Source organism: Bison bison, unplaced genomic scaffold (genome assembly GCF_000754665.1).
Source record: "Bison bison bison isolate TAMUID 2011002044 unplaced genomic scaffold, Bison_UMD1.0 scf7180017864343, whole genome shotgun sequence".
Taxonomy (NCBI): Eukaryota; Metazoa; Chordata; class Mammalia; order Artiodactyla; family Bovidae; genus Bison; species Bison bison.
In genome coordinates, this window is record NW_011494915.1 from 392,934 (window position 1) to 406,339 (window position 13,406).

At 37.4% G+C, this 13,406-nt stretch overlaps 1 long non-coding RNA gene across 3 annotated transcripts in view; it reads right to left on the minus strand.

Annotated features, from left to right (window-relative positions):
• Positions 1-13,406, minus strand: part of LOC104999087 — a 283,904-nt gene that overhangs the window by 208,491 nt on the left and 62,007 nt on the right. The gene's annotated exons all lie outside the window — the stretch shown is intronic.

Genomic DNA, 13,406 nt, shown 5'->3' on the forward strand with positions numbered 1-13,406 from the left:
AAGATTGTTTTTTTTCCCCAAACTCAGTGGTAGAAACATCACGTATTTACCAAAACTCTTCAAATTTATTTAGGAGAGGGAGCATTTGTTTTCCTCTCCTGTTTATCATAACATTCCTAGTTGTCCTTTTTATCCCATGAAAAGAAACGTCTTATGACTATACAAGTAATACATGTGCAGTGCTGTGCTTAGTCGCTCAGTCCTGTCAGACTCTCTGTGACCACATGGACTGCAGCCCACCAGGCTCCTCTGTCCATGGGGATTCTCCAGGCAAGAATACTAGAGTGGGTTGCTATGTCCTCCTCCAGAGGATCTTCCCAACCCAGGGATAATTCCAGGTCTCCTGTATTGCAGGCGGATTCTTTACCATCTGAGCCACTAAGGAAGTGCAAAAATAATACGTGGTTTCTGGAAAAATATAGCGAAGAATAAAAAAAAAAATTAGAGTCAGTCATGTCTTTATCACCCAAAGATAATCACTCTTAATATCATGGTATATATCATCAAATGCTATTTTCTGTATAAACTTAATGTATTTATTTTTAAAACTTTAAAATCATAAACAACATTAAACATACACATGTAAGAACCTTCTATGTCCTATCATCACTGCATTGTCTTCCACAATATTATTAATTTTGCATAGGGTTTTACAGTACAGGGCTTCCCTTGTGACTCAGCTGGTAAAGAACCCACCTGCAATGCAGGAAACCTGGGTTTGATCCCTGGTTTGGGAAGATCCCCTGGAGCAGGGAAACGCTACCCACTCCAGTATTCTGTTTTCAGTATTCCATTAACCTGTTCATGACCATCTTAGAATGCTTCCACCTTTTACTATCTTTGACCACTTTTTGACAAAAGAGAACTTCTATGGCCTTCCTCTTCTTGGATGTAAAACCTCTCAGGGTCTACGAATGTAAGGCAGTCTGGGCCTCCTCTGTAGGGGACCTAAGAAATTAGTCTACCTAACTGAGCCTGTGGACCGTGAATGTGGAGCAGGGAAGCTTTTGCTGCATGACAAGCAGTGTCTGTGAGCAAAGAGGCTGTAATTGGCATTATATGATCTATTAACTAAAGTGTCTTAAGGTGGAAAAACCCCTCCCTATCAACCGATTCTTTCTTTCTTTACATACAAAAAAATATAGGCTCTCTGGCTGGGCATGGTGCTCCTTTGATCTGATTTTTATTACATGGCAGCTGCTGGCTTTTCTGAACTGTAAATGCCTGTGACTCTTTCCCCAGCAGTGAGATAACCATTGTCCTCTGGGAAACTTTAAAAAGAAATTCAGATTATATGAAGAGCAGAGTGAAGCAATACTTGGCTATAAGAATCCTATTAGGTAAAGCATTTCGGAAAATGCTAAGCTGAGTTAAAATAACCTGAGCAGAGTTAAATAAACAATGATAGCTATGAGAGACACAGGCTAGAGGCATGTCATTTCAGCTCATTCAGAAAAGAGAGGAAATGTTGCTCATAGGAAAAAGACTCCTATATTAAGTATTCAAATTAAAGAAGAGAAAAATGTATGAAGTTGGAAGAGTATGCTTGGAAAAGAGGATATATAATTTTAAACAATGTTACACAATGGGGTCTGATGAATGGGAGCAGATCCAATTGTGTGAGCAGTTCTGGGTTAGACCAGGGATCTGCAAACTCTTCCTCCTAAGAGCTAGATAGTATTTTAGGTTTGACAGGCCAGACAATCTCTCTCCCTAGACTACTCAACTCTGTCGTTATAAGAAAAAATAGCTGTCTCCATGTTCCAATAAAGCTCTATTTATAAAATTTGATGGCAAGGTGGAGACTGCCCATGGGCCATAGTTTTTAGACCTTTGGCTTAAATGATCAGAATGGTTGCAGCTCTCTACCTTCCTTTCCTTTCTCTATGAAATGGAAATCGTATTTTCCCAGTTTGGGTTGTTATAAGAATTAACTGGGGCTTCCCAGGTGGTGCAGTGGTAAAGAATCCGCCTGCCAGTGCAGGAGATACCAGAGATGTGGGTTCGATCCCTGGGTAAGGAAGATCTCCTGGAGAAGGAAATGGCAACCTACTCCAGTGTTCTTGCCTGGAAAATTCCAAGGATAGAGGAGCCTGGTGGGCTACAGTCTAGGAGCTCACAAAAAGCTGGACGCAATTGAGCTCACACATACACACACACAAGGATTAATTAACAATCATGAGAGATCCCAATCTAGTACATGGCCCCAAATTTACACTCAAATGTTAACCAGCAGCACCCCCATCCCCACATGGACCTTTTCCAAGTTAATGATCATTATGCACAAGGGAGCATTGCCTCAGATAATTATGCATACAAATTAAAGACAGAAAAGCAAGTAGAACAGAGTGACATGATAAACAGAAGGCAGTTATTGATTTTGGTTGTGGTTTTTCTATACATATAACTCCAGACAAATCACTGAAAAGCACAGTCTTGCAAATTGAAGAAATAGAGCAAAGTGCAACTGCAAAAACAAGTTGAATCTAGTTCATATATAATTTCCATAAAAATAAGCCTGTTTCCTCCTTGTCTTTTTTGAACTTTTCTTATATATATATATTTACATATATATATATAATTAGAGAATAATTACAATAGTGTGATGGTTTTTGCTGTACATCAACATGAACTGGCATTAGGTATACATATGTTCCCTCCCTCTTGAACTTCCCTGCCACTGCCTTCCCTATCTTACCCCTCTAGGTTGTCACAGAGCACTAGCTTTGGGTTTCTTGTGTCTACATCAAACTCCCACTGGCTAGCTATCTATTTTACGTATGGTAATGTATATGTTTCAATGCAATTCTCTCATATCATCCTACCCTCTCTTTTCCTGACTGTGTCCAAAATGTCTGTGTCTCCTTTGCTGTCCTGCAAGTAGGATCATCAGTACTATCTTTTCATATTCCATATATATGCATTAATATATGATATTTGTCTTACTCTTTCTGACTTACTTTTACTCTGTATACAAACCTTTAAAAACACTTTCAAGAAATGGAATTTCAGTTAAAAAGTAGAAGCAGAAACTTCTTGGTATGGAGGAAAAGTGTAAAATATTCTATTTAAGATTATTAATTTTAGTCAGAATGACATCTTTAATTTTGATCGGAAGTGGAGTCACAGCAGTTTTACTTTAGGAAGTTATCGACTGCCTCTCTAGAGAGCACCACTACTGAGTTTTTGAAATGCTTTTAAATGAGATCATTTTATTTTACATGAGGTTCCTTGTAAAAAGTATTGTCTTTCTGTACATCTAATTAAAATAAAGATGTAATAAAGAATTTACCATTTTAATTAAGGCATATTTTTAAAAGCAATTACTGTGTCATTAATAATTCTTTAACTGACTTTCTTGCACAAAATGAATAACATTTTTACACCATGAAGAATCAATACACATTACTCACTTACATTAACAAAGCTACACAACCCAAATGAGTTTTCACTAAATTATTTCTCCTGTAAACTAGAGGAGTTTGGAGAATCAAGAGCTATTAATAACCTAGTGGAACTTCATTTAAAAGGGAGAAATCTTATCCAGGACTACATACTTGTATCAGATTATTTAAATGCAGAACTAAATAATATCATGTGGAAACAGATTAATAAATTCCATAAGAAGAACTGAAGAAAGACGGTTACCATCAAGGTTTTATAGTATAAATGATTCACTACTCTATTGTCAGACTTTATTTTTTGGGGCTCCAAAATCACTGCAGATGGTGACTGCACCCATGAAATTAAAAGACACTTACTCCTTGGAAGAAAAGTTATGACCAACATAGATAGCATATTGAAAAGCAGAGACATTACTTTGCCAACAAAGGTCCTTCTAGTCAAGGCTATGGTTTTTCCATGGTCATGTATGGATGTGAGAGTTGGACTGTGAAGAAGGCTGAGTGCCGAAGAATTGATGCTTTTGAACTGTGGTGTTGGAGAAGACTCTTGAGAGTCCCTTGGACTGCAAAGAGATCCAACCAGTCCATTCTGAAGGAGATCAGCCCTGGGATTTCTTTAGAGGGAATGATGCTGAAGCTGAAACTCCAGTACTTTGGCCACCTCATGAGAAGAGTTGACTCATTGGAAAAGACTCTGATGTTGGGAGGGATTGGGGGCAGGAGGAGAAGGGGACGACAGAGGATGAGATGGCTGGATGGCACCACTGACTCGATGGACGTGAATGTGAGTGAACTCCGGGAGTTAGTGATGGACAGGGAGGCCTGGTGTGCTGCGGTTCACAGGGTCGCAAAGAGTCGGACACGACTGAGCAGCTGAACTGAACTGAACTCTATTTGATATGTTACCATCTTACATTTTTGTCATGAATTTGTGATTAAGGTTTTCCCACTACCACTCTGTTCCCTGTCTGGCTCCCTTCCCCAGTATACATGTCTGGGTTGCCTTTCAGACAAATGGGCATCCAGGGGACATGGATACCAGTGACTTTACAATGCAATCATTAGGGCAATCTTAAGGAGTGTGTTTTCAGAGGTTAGTATTTTCTATAATTTCTTCTAATATTATTATTATAGGAAAATCTAGAAAAGACAAAACTAAAAATACTCAAGAAAATTTTTTGTTTTTTTTTATATTGTTTAGTTTTTTTAGTAAAAAGAAGAAGGCTATGCTGTAAAAAAGTCATTAAGAGGGAAAAAATAAATGGCACTTTTAATTTTATCTTTACCCCCAGTTGATAACGTGGAGGCTGATGTGGACCCCTCTACGTAAAATCAAAAGGCCCAAGGTCACCCAATATCTAGTCCCCTGGGGAAGAACTGTTTAAGGGACTGAGTGAGCAAATGCATACGTGCGATAGTGACTTTGGGTCCTTGTTCTGTTTGAGTTATTTTCTGAGCCCATTAAGGTAACAGAGGTTGGAAAGGACATTAAGATAAGTTCTTGTTGGGTAATTTGGTAAAGCTCTCAGTCAGCACGATCAGTTTTGATGAATGGTAAGTAATGATAATGAAATTAAGACCATTAGTAAAGCCAACAAATCAGCAAGCCAGACTGTGAACTTATGGATAAGTGAGCTGGTCTTGGGGCCTGGTGACCAACTTGCTCCAGCGGTCTTGTAAGAATTTAGATAGCATTTGTGAATTGTGCACCTGATTTTTAAGAAAAATTATTAGTTGGCAGATTTGTGGTTAATTATCTCAGTTCTCACAATTAGGCCAGAAAGAAGCCTACTGGGGGACAGGTCCACAGCCACCTGGCCTTTTAAAGATTTACTGAAAATATAAATTATCCATAATTTTTCTCAGAACTATTTGGTTTTCTTTTTTAATATTTAAAATTGTTATCTATCTGAAATAAGTAGTATTGGAGTTCTTGATATAGCAGAGTACATGTATAATTTATAATAAAATTAACTTCAATGACCCTCAAGGAAATGTTTTTCAGTACCCCTCCCACCGTGACTACTACAATCAATTCTTTTGTTCTCAGAAGGACATGAATTTATATTTCACAGAAGAAACACAAATAATTGATACACTTATGGAAATATTTATATATTTATTATTGATGCAAAAAATTGCTTTGTTCATTAGTTAAAATAAAAAAACAACAGCAATGCTGACTTGGGTATGTTGAGACAGGAACTCTTATCCTGATTAGTGGGAATGTGAATTATTTTCTGAAAAGCAATCTGGCAATATATTGCCAAAGCTTAGAAAAGTTAATAGTCTCTGATCTAGTAATTTCATTTCAGGAAATCTACCCTATGAAAGTAGTAGTTTGGTATTAATATTTTGACAAAGAAGTTTGTGCATATTCATCACAAAATTATTCTTGGTAGTAAAATATTACCAAAAATATCTCTCAACAAAAATTTGATTAAACTATCACATATTTACCCCTGGGATCTTACACAGATACTCTGATGGTGCTTTTGAAGAATTTTTAATAACATGGGACAGCTGTTTTAACATAATGATGAATAAAAAATAGCATATATACTTTCATCTTTCAGTAGGCACAGAAAAATGACTTGAAGGAAATATACTATATTATCAATTACTTCTTGAGAGGTAAAATTATGGTTAATATTTACTTTCTGCTTTATATTTTTCTGCATTCATTTTTACCACAATGACAATGGATTTTATTTTAATTATATGTGTGCTGGTGTGTCAGTTGTGTCTGACTCTTTGCAACCTCATGGACTGTAGCCTTCCAGTCTCCTCTGTTCAAGGAATTTTCTTGGCAAGAATATTGAAGCAGGTTCCCATTTCCTACTCCAGAGGGTCTTCCCAACCCAGGGACCAAACTCTTGTCTTTTAAGTCTCCTGCATCGTCAGGCAGATTCTTTACCACTGTACCACCTGGGAAGCCCCATTTTAATTATAAGGAAGAGCTACAATATAAATATGATTCTGGGTCTCAAACTGAACAAACAAAAGAAAGCAACGTTACTTACCAAAAAATCAGCTTAACCACAATTTTTCCTCTCTTGGTCTGTGACATGTAACATTATTACTGTTTTGCTGCCAAATCCAGCATTATTTCTCTCATTAATAACTTGATGAATATGAAATGAGTTATAAACTAGTTATGTAAAATTCATTACTGCCTAACAGACATAAAAATAACATTAACTCAGAAAAAGCACCTATTTTGCGCTGACAACCCTGATGATCAAACTGCCTAGAAAAATGAAGCTCCCATCATTTAAATTTGCCAAATCTCACCAGAAACTTAGTCACTTCATCATCAAGCAATATGGTTTCTTGGTTGGTTAAGATCATTAAACTTATTGAGAAAAGATTGGTTTTACCTAAAGGGGTCTAAAAGTTCAAGAACACAAATATATTTATATTCTGATCATTCGAAATTGGACTGATGACCTCAGTAAAGAACAACAAACTCTGGAAAGGATAATAATCTATTTATATGGTTGAGTACAGAATAAAATAATAGTTTATTCTGATTAGTTCTAGATTTTAATTTGCTATGAAATCTTAGCAAATTTATTTGAAGTGACCCTAAAGTATGCCAGAGACTTACTGTAAAAAGTATTCCTTCTAGCAATATTTATACTGATGAAAATAGGAGAACATTTATCTAATAATTGACCTTTTTAAATATACATTATGTTTTTATATAATGAAAACTTATGCAATCATTAAAAAAAGATGTTGAGTGAGTGAAATGCAAAAATGGAAGCAACATACATTAAGTAAAGATTGAAATATTTATGCATATAATATACATATATGTATGCATAATTTTCCCATTCCTTTTTCTATCTATATAAACCCATATATATGTATGTATATATATATAGATAGATAAAGCAAAATTTTGCCCCCGAATATCATCTCTAGATAATAGTATCATAGTTTTATTTTCTTCCTTTTTATTTTCTCTTTTTCCCAATTTACTTGTGACAAAAAAAAAAATGACCCCCAAATCTTTGCAGTCTTCTCATCCATGAACCTATTAAATAAATTATATTAATAATAAAAACAGAACTTTAATATGAATCAAACCATTGTAACTGATGCTGAATCTTGGTAATCCTGAAGTATTTATTTATACAACTGGGGACAAAAAGCTATTTTAAAACTCTTGGCAGTTTTTCTGTTAGTGTTAGAATGTTGCTCTTCCATATAGAGGAAGGGGAGTATCAGCCCTTCAAAGATACTTCAATTAAGCAAAAAGTGAAACCTTAATGGAGTGGCCAGGACTTAAAATGAGATTAGGAGGAATTAAAGTGCTCTGCATGACCCTGCACAAGTGTGTGTTCCTTCTGTATCTTTTTGTCCCTCTGAGATTCTGTTTTCCTGAGAGGTAAGCACAGAATGCACAGAAAGGGGTAGTGAGGGTGGAAAGTTTCTCTTTGCTAGCGGGATGGACAAGGCCATAGGGTGGTTATCTCAGAGGCTTGAGGACACCGAGGTTCCAACTATGCAGAACACAATCCGTGGGAGAGATGATCAGAAAATTTCCTATAAAGTCTTGGCTTTCCACTTTCCACAACTTGTAATCTATGTTGAAATGTAAGATGTGTAATAACTCCTTGTCAAGGAATATTAATGAGCTAAGTTTGCAGAGGCCTGATGTTATAGAAATAACCTGAAGGATTAAAAATCACTTATATTTAGAGGGCAAGGCAGAAGAATGTGCCTCTTTTCTTCTTCATAATCTGATATTATCTCCTAAATAAGGTATTATAGGAATATATTTAGCTACAAGTAATAGAAAACCCAATTAAGAGTGGCTTAGGCAGGATAGACACACAGTATTCCATGGAAGAATAGGGCAGCTGCTGACACTGGTCTCAGTATTCAATGAGGCGACCAGAAACTCTGTCTCTTCCTCTCTTCCCATTCTGTCATCCACAGCATGCTAGGGTTTTGGCCTTGAATTTGCTGCCTCATAATTATATTACAAGGTGGCTGCCAGATCCTGACATTATACTTGCATTCAAAGACAGAATAAAAGGGAAAGATACAAGAGCAAAAATTTCCCCAGAACTTCCATCCTTACCACCAGGGACTTTCTGTCAGATCTGTCACACAGACACCCTTGGCTGAAAGAATGGCTGAAAACTATTTCATTTTTTCCAACCCTTCAGGGAGGTGCGTCAGGGACAGTAGGCTTCAAAGTGACTCTTTAGAGCCAAGCAAAGTCTCTCACTTCTTGTGGCTTTCACATTTACACAACAATTTTTCCGTCATTTCTGCTTGTTCCTTTGGTTGCTCCCCACAATTGTTATAGAACATCTCTATTTTTCCATTTTATCTGAGAAGTCCAGGTATAACAACACATAAACTTCAGTTAACTTGGAATCTTTAAACACAATGACAAATTTACTGATGATTTTGTAAATCAGAAAGTGCAAAAGGGCAAAGCCCCTGGACAAGATAACATCAAAAGCTTTCTTTCTGCCATGGCAATGGGAAGATTAGAGGATGGAGCACTGCATAATTGCAACATCGGGCCAATATTATGTTTTATCGGCATCTCTTGTTCTATTTACCTAAGAGGACACCGGCTAGAGAAATGATTCCCGGTTTTGGAAACAATGAATACTCAACGGTTAGTCTATAACCAGTGTTTTCAACTTCTTTTTTCTTATTGTCCTCCTGAGAACCTTTTTACATATCTATTTTTTCTTAATCGCCTCCCCCATTAGTTAATAGGCAAATGTATTGATTATCTGTTTATGTACTCTGTGTATCTGTATGTTATACACAAAGAGTAAGATTTTTTTTTTAGCCCCCTCCAACTATGAACCAATTTTTACTCCCCTGAGGATAATACTGTTCCCACAGAGAATGCATGTTTGTATCATAAATAATTCTTTTTGGAAGAGGTGAAAGGAGAGAATTAACAGAATAATCTGAACTGACTCTTGGAGGATGGAAAGAACTTGGTCCAAGTTTATGGTCCAACAGATGGGAGAGTTGGACTATAAAGAAGGCTGACTGCCAAAGAACTGATGCTTTTGATTTCTGGTGCTGGAGAAGACTCGAGAGTCCGTTGGACAGCAAGGAGATCAAACCAGTCAATCCTAAAGAAAATCAACCCTGAATATACATGGGAAGGACTGAAGTTCCAATGCTTTGGTCACCTTATGGGAAGAGTTAACTCATTGGAAAAGACCCTGATGCTGGGAAAGATGGAAGGCAAAAGGAGAAGGGGGTGGCAGAGGATGAGATGGTTGAATGGCATCACTGATTCACTGGACAAAGACATGAGTTTGAGCAAACTGAGTGCTGTAATCCATGAGGTCACAAAGAGTCAGGTGAGACTCAGCAACTGAACAGCAACAATCCTTGAAGATATGGAAACTCTCAGGTTGTATCCTCGGGAATCTCAGTGTCAGGCTTCAGAGTATAAACTGTGACAAGTGATGAATTCACTAAAGGGAAGGGAAATCATCAAGTAGTGGTGATTTGGTTGATGATTTCTGGTTTGACTGGTCACCTTCATTTTACTTCTCAAAACAATCGCTTCCAAGTTAGAATAAAAGTCTACCTTAACAATCCTTACTAGTGCAGATGAGTATCACTCTTAGTCCCTACTGGACAAAAAGACTTTAACCTGTACGGATAAACAATGACTGGGTACCTACTGAAGCAGCACTTGAAGACCTAAGAGTGCAATGAAACATGTCTGAGTCCGGAGAAGTCTGTATGAATTATCAAATGGTAACATCTCCCCTGAGCTTCTTACGTCAAAGAAAACACCTGGAAGCTTAAGCGTGAATAAAAGTTGCTTTGTATTGTACTTTTCTTCCTAAATGGTCATAATTAATTTTGTTGACACAAATACACAAGAGGTTAAAAAAGAGGAAGGGCACCATACTGGTGAGAAGACCAATACATTTTTGCCTAATATACCAGAGAAATACACCCAAGCCATTCGACCATGTGAAAGCAAATTTTCTGAACCTCCAAGGTCAGGAAGACCTCTGTTAAAAACAAACTAAAAAGCTATTGCATGAATGCAAATATACCAGGATCACATTATACATTTAATTTAACCAAGCTTTCAGACAAAGTTATGTGATAAAAATGAACGTGAAACTCATAAAGACCACTTTCATTTGCTTTCTCTGGTATTATTTTATCCCTGTTAGAATAACTCCGACTTTGAGAAACACACACACTCACAGAATAGGATAACTTCACGAGGTGTGCTTTAAAACTGAAAGTGAAATCTGTCTTGGGTCAATTAACACATTATAGATAGATACATTTTTTTGTCTTTGGGGTGATAGATCAATAAACTTAAAAAGAGGAAATCTAGGCAGGTTTTTTTCCTTGTCCATTAAATATATGACTGTGGCTGTTTCAAATAAATTTAGAAATTATCCGATTGTATTGATTGATCCTTTTTTCCCTTGTGAGGGAAACAAATCTGTGTAACAACTGTGCCATTCAAAACTCTGAAGCGCCCAGCTCCTTCTTTCGGAACAAAAAGAGGAAACCATTAAATAAGATGCAGTATCTTTTTACCAGAATGAAACACTTGCAAACAGGGGTACAAGTTAAAATTTCTTAAGTCAAAGGGAGGATTTTCCTAAGTTCACTTTGATATCTTGGAGTGGATCCCAGGTAAAAGATATTAGCAGAAAGAGTGGTAAAATCCTAATTAAGCCTGTAGTTTAGCTAATATTAATGTAGTAAAGTTAACTTTAGTAAAGTTAACTTTAGATGGGTCAGATGTTACCATTTTAGAGGAAACTGAATTAAAGTTACGTAGGAACCAGTGTATTATCCTCATGACTTTTTTGTAAATCTATTGAAAAATTATGCCCAAATACAAAGTTTATCTAAAAAAAGACTTTCCTCAAGTTTCCCAAACCAAGACTCTCCTTAATATTCCCTGGAGAGTACCATCTTTTCTGGTCACCTGAATACATCAGGAGTTATTTTGCTCTTTTATCTTCTAGTACACAGAATCATTTAATAAATGCTTACTGCATTCAATTCTACAAATGGAACAGCAAAGTTGCTCTAGACTTAGAGGTGGGAATTCTGGATTTGGATTCCTCACGAGCTGTGAGATCCTGTGCATGTCTTGTAACCCCTTAGTGGCTCTTCCCCTCCACTTTAAATCTTCTCAGGGCAGGAACCCAGCTGTGCTCGTATCTGGACCTTCAGTAACCCATCCCAGAGGAAAAGGGTCAAGATGGGGGTTCTAGAGTCAAACTTAGTTTACATTTCCAGCTCATACACTAACCAGGTGTGTTATTTTGGGGCAAAATGTTTGACATTTCTGAGTTTCCATTTCCTCATCTGTGAAATGAACTGTTGAGATAATCAAATAAGGTGATAACTGCAGAACAAAGGTTAGCCTGCCTCTTCTACAACACAGAATGATTCACAGGGAAGTTTTTATTTTCAACTTTGAAATACTCTTCTAGTATGTATCATGTGTGAAATTCCCTTAAATGTATTTCAAATATTACTCATTTCAAATGTTACTTATTTTATCATTCTGACAATTTTATGAGTTAAGTACTACTATTATTGTTATTATTAGTTATCATCATCCTGTTCTACAGATGAGGAAATAGAGGTACAGAGACGTTAGCCTGCTTGCCAAGCTTGTAAATAGACTAAGTGGAAGGACTGAGACTTGTGCCCACATGGCTGGCTCTAGGGTGTCTAGTCCTCAAACACTAAGCTATCATAGAACACAGTCTGAATGGAGACACGTGGGATCAGATGCTGTCTGCCTTCTTCACTGGTGCATCCTGAGACTGCCCAGGGGGTGCTACCACATGGTGACAGACAGCCCATCTGTCTCTCAGCAGCCTGACATCACCAAGACCCTCCCACATCCTAGTCCGCTGTGTTTCAAATGTTTGATTCTCACTCAAGTCTCAAAACCATCCTGTAAGTTGAACCAAAATACTTTCTTTTCCCACCTGGAGAAATCAGAAGACACACACAGAGAGAGCTTAACTTCTCAAAGTCATACAGCTAATCAGAAGTGTGGCCAGGATCAGAACCCCTGGATTCCCGCTTTCAAAAATCAGGGTTTTTCCAGTATATTTGCAGGTTCCCAAATGAGATCATTGTTGGGTCTACATTTTTTCACAGAGTGGCTCCTTCCTTCACTTGAGCCAGTTCTCTGTTAGATACCACCTCACAGTGACTTTCCCTGACCTCCCTACATAAACTGTACCCCCCTCACTTGCCATGCTGTTACTCTGCTTGTTCTTCACGTATTAGTATTTGACATCATATTGCACTGGTGGTTTACCTTCTGTCTTCCCACTGAACTGGTAGGTTCTAAGAGGCAAGGGACTGTCTGTCTTGGTCACAGTGTACCCTAGGGCCTAGAATCATACAGAGAACAGACCCAGAAAAAAATATTGCTGAATAAATGAATAGACATGTAGGAGATTCCAATAATAGTTTGTTATTAACCTTATTATGATTAGTAGTATCTCCTTTTATCAGTTCAGTTCAGTTCAGTCGCTCAGTCGTGTCCGACTTTTTGCGACCCCATGAACCGCAGCACAACAGTTAGGTAACCCAGTTAAGACAAAGGTTTATTTCCTAAGACAAAACTGATGGGAAATTGAGTGAACAATGTTGGTTTCAATCAGATCAAAGCACAAATTCCAAGCAACACCATTAATAACCAGGAGACCACACACTTGGGACAAGGATGTCCTCCAAGCACAGAACAGCCAGCATCACTGAGTCACCAAACACGGCCCTGGTTTTCACTGTTTCTAAATCCTCCTAAGCTCACAAACAGCCCTCTGCTGCTCATCGTAATGTTTTTAATTCATCTCTCCTTTTTCCATCAGGAAACACCTGGCCTTGGTTTACTTTTTATCACTTTATTTACATGTTCACTGAAAGACCGAAGCATTGATTTTCCTAAGAGATGATGACAGTAGGATCGATAAGCCACAACGAGAAGTA